This window comes from Balaenoptera borealis (assembly GCF_965194805.1).
Source record: "Balaenoptera borealis genome assembly, chromosome: 10".
Classification (NCBI taxonomy): domain Eukaryota; kingdom Metazoa; phylum Chordata; class Mammalia; order Artiodactyla; family Balaenopteridae; genus Balaenoptera; species Balaenoptera borealis.
This window is the reverse complement of record NC_138874.1, coordinates 107,696,934-107,704,496: the sequence shown is the minus strand read 5'-3', so window position 1 is coordinate 107,704,496 and position 7,563 is coordinate 107,696,934. Positions and strand designations below refer to the sequence as shown.

At 42.3% G+C, this 7,563-nt stretch overlaps 1 long non-coding RNA gene across 1 annotated transcript; it reads right to left on the bottom strand.

Moving 5' to 3' along the window:
* Positions 1-7,347, bottom strand: LOC309604785. The gene is made up of 2 exons (XR_014231048.1): positions 6,018-7,347; positions 1-5,707 (listed from the first exon to the last, which is right to left on the bottom strand). It is a non-coding gene; the product is annotated as an uncharacterized lncRNA (long non-coding RNA).
* Between the last annotated feature and the right edge of the window lie 216 nt (positions 7,348-7,563).

Below are 7,563 nucleotides of genomic sequence, written 5' to 3'. Positions count from 1 at the left end.
ATTTATTATTTTTGGCTGCCTTGGGTCTTTATTGCTGTGCACGGGTTTTCTCTAGTTGCGGCGAGCGGGGGCTACTCTTCATTGCGGTGCACAGGCTTTTCGTTGCGGTGGCTTCTCTTGTTGCAGAGCATGGGCTCTAGGCACACGGGCTTCAGTGGTTGTGACTCGCGGGCTCAGTAGTTGTGGCTCGTGGGATCTAGAGCGCAGGCTCAGTAGTTGTGGCACATGGGCTTAGTTGCCCCGTGGCAGGTGGGATCTTACTGGATCAGAGCTCAAACCCATGTCCCCTGCATTGGCAGGCAGATTCTTAACCAGTGAGCCACTAGGGAAGTCCTCAAACATGTTTAATGGCTCATGTGAGCAAACCAAGGAAAGGTGAGTTTGGATGTAATGATCTGAACATCATCAAGACTGTCTCCTCCTCTCTCTGCTTTTCTCTGCTCCTGGACTCCATTCTCTCAGACAAGTTTCTCCCCAGGCTGGAATCATGATGGCCAGAAGCCCCATCACGATTCTCTCAAGCAAAAAGCAAGAATGTCCCCCAAAGCTCCAATTAGAACCTTCAAGGGGGGGACTCCAACTGGCCCAGTTTGGGTACTACGATTATCATTGGACAAATCACTATGGGAAAAAAGGTGTGGTGGGTTGAATTGTGTCCCCCAAAAGACATGTTCAAGTCCTAATTCCTGGTATCATGTGAATCTGACCTTGTTTAGAAACAGGGTCATTGCAGATGTAATCAAGTTAAGATGAGGTCATACTGGATTAGAATGGGACCTAATCCAATGACTGGTGTCATAAGATGAGGGAAATTTGGACACAGATATACACACACAGGGAGAACACCATGTGATGACAGAGGCAGAGCTTAGAGTAATACATCTACAAACCAAGGAATGCCAAGGATTGCCAGCAACTACCAGAAGCTACATGAGAGGTGTGGAGCAGATTCTCCCTCAGTGCCTCCAGAAGGTGCCAACCTTGCCAACATCTTGACTTCCGACTTCTAACGGTGAGAGAGTAAGTTTCTGTTATGGTAAGCCACCTGGTTTGTGATGTTTTGTTACAGCAGCCCTGGGGAACTCATACAGAGATGCAGGGCCCAGGTTGGTCAGGTACCCACTGCAGTGGTCAGGAAGGTGGAGTACTATGAAGGGCAGCCCCCAATATTACGGTTGGAGGGGAGAAAGGGCTGTACCCCAAGGAAGGGGGAGGTGGTCCATTAACAGAGGAAGAGGGTAAAGGGGGCCGGGCAGGCAAGTACAGCGGCCACTACATTAACATACACTGTCATCATTTTGGCTGGATTTCTTATAGGTGAAGAGAATGGAATATGGTCTTGCATTGCAGAAAATGTTTATTCCCTCTTCCAAAGACAGTACAGATTCCTTCTTCCAAAGTCAGGAATTTACAATCCACTGCAATTTGAACAGTTTTATTCCTTACATAAGGATTGAAGTAGTTTGATTTGCTTTGACACTCAGGGAGCTCATGAAATAGTGCAATAGTGCAATTCTGCTGTAAGAAATGTTTTATTAATTACACCAAGGCATATAAAAAATTAAAAGTTAAGTTCCTGTGAAGCACATATTCTATTTCAGTTACCTATCAGATTTTTTTTTAATTTATTTATTTTATTTATTTATTTTTGGCTACATAGGGTCTTTGTTGCTGCGCGCGGGCTTTCTCTAGTTGCGGTGAGCGGAGCGGGGGCTACTCTTCATTGTGATGCGCAGGCTTCTCATTGTAGTGGCTTCTCATTGCGGAGCACAGGCTCTAGGCTCGCAGGCTTCAGTAGCTGTGGCACACTGGCTTCGTTGCTCCGTGGCCTGTGGGATCTTCCCGGACCAGGGCTCAAACTCATGTCCCCTGCATTGGCAGGTGGATTCTTAACCACCGTGCCACCAGGGAAGCCCTAACTATCAGATTAAACCATTTATTTTGGCCATAAAATTCAAATTATGTATCAAATAAGATAAAGATCCATTTCAATGAATTAAAATTAGTTGTCCTTTTAACATGCTTTTAAACTATTTTTAATTGATAACATGCTTACATTAAATGGTCAGTTCAAAGATGGAAAAGCATTACTTATATAGAGTAATCTTCAAGCAGACACTATCAGACGGCCTTGTGCTTAAAGATTCTATTTCAAGGTAAGCCCCACTGCAGTTAGAATTCTAATGAGCCAGACAGAATTCTTTTTTTTTTTCCCACTTATTTTCTTTTTCTTTTTTTTTTCTTTTAATGTCTTCATTGGAGTATAATTGCTTTACAACGGTGTGTTAGTTTCTGCTTTATAACAAAGTGAATCAGCTATACGTATACATATATCCCCATATTCTTTAACAGCCTGGGAAGCAAGGAGTGTTCTCCACAGCCAGGCTCACTTTTAAAATGCAAAGCTTGCAATAGAAAGTTAAAGGTAAGGGAATTAGCCATCTGAATATGCATTCAAATCAGTCAACAAACATAGAATCTACTGAGACCTCACTCATAGCTGCTAATGTGCCATGTGTCGGGTGCTGCTGTATGCAATCTGTGGGTATCGATTAATTCTCATGACACCCCTAGGGGTGGGCACTATTATCCTCCATTTTACAGAAGTAAACTGAGATCCAGAGAGGTTATGAGACGTGCCCAGATCACCTCGCTAACAAAGTGCAGAGCACCAGGGTTCCAACCCAGACGGGCTCCGGAGTCCATGATACTCACCTGCCCGGAACATGGCGGTCTGACATCCTGCTTCAAGGGTCTTACAAGATCTCTGATGAGATAAAACCCGTCCACATGAAATCATAGACAACAGTACTTGATGGCATAGGGTGAAATGATTTGTACAGAAATCGGTCCTGCCGATCAGTGAGGTTTCTGGAAACCACTATAGTGGTCAGGGAGGGTGGGAAAGGAGGTGACCGGGCCTGAAAGGACAAACAGGACTGGTTTTAGGGGAGCAGGATTTGGGTGCTTACAACCCAAAGAGAGTCACAGTTTGTCTCTTCTTTGCCATAGAACAGAATCATCTGTTTCCTTTCGTGTAGCATGGACCAGAAGCCACATGCCACCAGGAAACATATGACAAAACCATTCAGGTGAAAAGCTGCAACACTTGCAATAGGGTCATCAAGTCATGCTGGTTTTTCTGGACTTCCCCAGTTTTAGCGTAAAATCCTGAGTCCCAAAGACCCTGTGAGTCCTGGGCAAATAAGGATGGTAAGCCAAACTCTAATAGGAGAAAGATAGCTTTTTGAAAAGAAACAGTTTTAAACAAAGCCTATGCCATGCACATTTTACACTAGGTGAGGCAACCCCTAAAAAGACTAAAACCATGGAACTGAGCATCTCTGGCCGCTGCCACGTAGAGGCTGTGGGACCTTAGGACAGTCACTTCATTACTCTGGACCGTTTCCCTACCTATAAAATTAAAGATTTGAAGTTAGGTGAACTTCAAGGTCAATTTCAGTGCTAATAACCAGCCTAATATTCTTGAGTTAACATCAGTGTTGGGGAGAGCCCCCTGACCGTAAACACACACACACACACACACACACACCCTATACAAACACACACCTATGCACATCCATACGAAGTTTTCTTATTTTAGGGGAAAACCTCATGCTACACATTATTTTTCATTTGAGATATAAATTCATTGGAAGTATACTCTAAGATAAATTTACTACTTGGGGGTTCTTTTTTCACCATGATTTGTTCAGAGTTTTAATGGTTCCTAATTTTACCTAGCCCATCTTAATCAATTTCACAAAAAATGGGGGGCGGAAATGCCTTCAGAATAAACTGATTGATAACAATCAAAAGATAGTTTTCAGGAATGGTAACCCTCATCTCCCAGACATGCGCCTAGGGAAGGCTAGATAAGATAGGACAGGACACAAGCAACAATGGGACTCTCTGCTCTAAAGAACAAGGCCCCTGTTAACTGTGCTACGACGTTGCCACTTGAAGACGGGGGTAGAATTTTGTGTAATGGATTGATTGGTGAAGGAATGCAGTGTAGGACAATTCAAGCCAACAAAAATCTATTAGCACGCTTCAATAAGTGGAACAAAATGGTTGTGAATGCTCCATTTTCCATGTTGATGTTGGAGAAGGGAACAGCTGAGGCTGAGATAACTTGCCAAGTAGTATATCATGTGACCCACCCACCTTTTCTGTGTGCCCTGCCGTGACACTCTTGCTCTGTGTTTTCCAAAGGAACCAGGGGCCAGCTTGGTTAATCATGTCTTTGTCCCCTGAAATAGACCATGTGCTCTAGGGAAATAGATTCAGACTATGAACACTGATGCCCTTCTGACCTGACTCAGCTTTGTACTCAGCTCCTGAGTTCAACCTGCTTCTATGGAAGGCAGGTGGCAAATAAATACACAATTATGTTGTCCTATCCACTGAAACTGGGATGCATCACAGGTAAGGGTCACACTGTCAATCAAAGACAATAGAATTGGATCCTAGGCATCTGGTAAACAGAGCAATAAATATTTTTACTTTTCATATCAGCAAGAGGGATACCTCATCTCTCTTTACCTGATAAGAAGGAGTCCTGCAGAGAGATTGCAATTTAACCCCTAACATATCATCTCTGATGGGCAGCAAGCACTAACTTCCTGCCATTTCATATCTCCAAGCTCAGTGTCATTGTCTAAGGTTTGATTTATTTTAGGTGTCCCTAAATACACAGGTACCCCTGAGTTTGGATGTCACAGAGCCCCCTTATAGAGAAACTTACCTGAAGGTTTAATCCCAGACTAGAAATTCTCTTCACTGCAAATGAGATCATCAGTGTGATTTGGGATGCCCCAAAGTACACACCAGCCACTTGTCGTTCATTCATTAGGGTTTTATTTCTGAGGTCCCTGAGGCTTTTTATTCTCCTGTTTAGTATCTTCCCAAACTTCAGTCATTTAAGATAGAGTAGCATTTACAAAAGGATAAACATAGATATCAATGAAATAAAATACTGTTCAGAATTAGACATATACATATATGATCAGTTGGGTTTTAACAAAGTTGCCAAGGCAATTCAGTGGGTAAAAAGAACAATCTTTTCAGTAAATGATCCTGGAGCAATTGGTCATCCATACGCAAAGAAAAAAAAAAACCGCAGACTTCAAACTTTACCTCAGACCACACAGAATAAAATAACTCAAAACATAACATAGACCTAAATATGAAGGCTAATGCTATAAAACTTATAAAAGAAAACATAGAAGAAAATTTTAGGGTTTAAATTAGGCAAAGATTTCTTAAGACACAAAAAGCAGGAACTGTTTTTTAAATTTTTAAAAATCGAGGGATTTCCCTGGTGGTTCAATGGTAAAGAATCCTCCTTACAATGCAGGGAACTTGGGTTTGATCCCTGGTCAGGGAAATAAGATCCCACATGCCGCGGGGCAACTAAGCCCACATGCCACAACTACTGAGCTCCATGCCACAACTGCTGAGCTCTGCGCCTCAGCTAGAGCCCGTGTGCCACAAACTACAGAGTGAACACGCTCTGGAACCCGCACTCCACAACTAGAGAAGAGAAAACCCCCACACCACAACTAGAGAGAAGCCTGCGCACCACAACAAAAGATCCTGCATGCCTCAACAAAGATCCCGCGTGCTGCAACTAAGACCCAACACAGCCAAAAATAAATAAAATAAAATAAATAATAAATACATCTTTTTAAAAAATACAGCAGGGCTTCCCTGGTGGCACAGTGGTTGAGAGTCTGCCTGCCAATGCAGGGGACACGGGTTCGAGCCCTGGTCTGGGAAGATCCCACATGCCGCAGAGCAACTGGGCCCATGAGCTACAACTACTGAGCCTGCGCGTCTGGAGCCTGTGCTCCGCAACAAGAGAGGCCTGCGCACCGCGATGAAGAGTGGCCCCCGCTCGCCGTGACTAGAGAAAGCCCTCGCACAGAAACGAAGACCCAACACAGACAAAAATAAATAAATTAATTAGTTTAATAAATAAATAAATACATTTATTAAAAAAAAATACAGCAAACCATTTTAAAAAAATCGATAAAGGGGACTGCATCAAAATTTAAATATTTTGCTTCAAAAAACACTTTAAGACAATAAAAAGACAAGCCACAGGCTGCAAGAAAATATTTACAAAACTTATATCTCCCCAAAATATATAAAAGAGCCCTTACAACTCAATAAGAAGAAGACAAATGGTCAAAAGACTTGAATAGACACTTCACCAAAGAGGATATATGAATGGCAGATAAGCACATTAATCATCAGGGAAATACAAATTAAAATCACAATGAGGTACCACTACACACCCACTAAATGGCTAAAATTTAAAAAGATTGACAGTAACAAATGTTGACAAAGATGTGGAGCAACTTGAACACTTACACATTGCTGATGGGAGTGTAAAATGATATGACAGTTTCTTATAAAGTTAATATACCAGATACTATAAGAACCAGCAATTCCAATCCTAGATACTTACCCAAAAGAAATGAATGCATATGTCCACACAAAACTTGCATGCAGATGTTCAAAGTAGCTTTACTCACAAGAGCTCAAAACTCATAATATCCAAATAGCTATCAATAGGTGAACAGATCAACAAATTTTGGTATACCCATGCAAAAGAGTACTACTCTGCAAGAAAAATGAGCAAACTTGGGGGCTTCCCTGGTGGTGCAGTGGTTGAGAATCCGCCTGCCAATGCAGGGGACACGGTTTCGAGCCCTGGTCTGAGAAGATCCCACATGCCACGGAGCAACTGGGCCCATGAGCCGCAACTACTGAGCCTGTGCGTCTGGAGCCTGTGCTCCACAACAAGAGAGGCCACGGTAGTGAGAGACCCGCGCACTGCGATGAAGAGTGGCCCCTGCTCGCCGCAACTAGAGAAAGCCCTCGCACAGAAACTAAGACCCAATGCAGCCAAAAATAAATAAATAAATAAATAAATTTATTTAAAAAAAAAAAAAGAGCAAACTTGGGAGTCTGGTGGCCTAGTGGTTAGGATTCCAGGCTTTCATTTCCGTGGCCCAGTTTGAATCCCTGGTCAGGGAACTGAAATCTGAAATCCTGCAAGCTGTGGCGTGGCCAAAAAAAAAAATTAGCAAACTACTGATACACACAACATAGATGAATCTCAAAAATATTATGCAGGAAGAATGAAGCCAGGCATAAAATACATATATCCTGCATGATTCCATATAATGTTAAATTCTAGAAAATGTAATCAAATCTATAGTGATAGAAACAGATCAGTTATTGCCTGGGGCTTGAGGTAGAGAGAGAAATTGACAATTAAGGGCACAAGGAAGTTGGACGTGATGGAAACGTTCTGTCTTGATCTTGGTGTTGGTTATTTGTTTACATTCATAAAATTCACCACAATTAAAATTGCTGCACTTAATTTTATGTAAATTTATCTCAATAAAATTGATTTAATTAAAAGAAAACATTAAAATTTGAAAATTAAAATTATTTTTGTGGTTTCAAACTAGGGTTTTTGGGCTTCCCTGGTGGCGCATGGTTGGGAATCTGCCTGCCAATGCAGGGGACACGGGTTCTAGCCCTGGT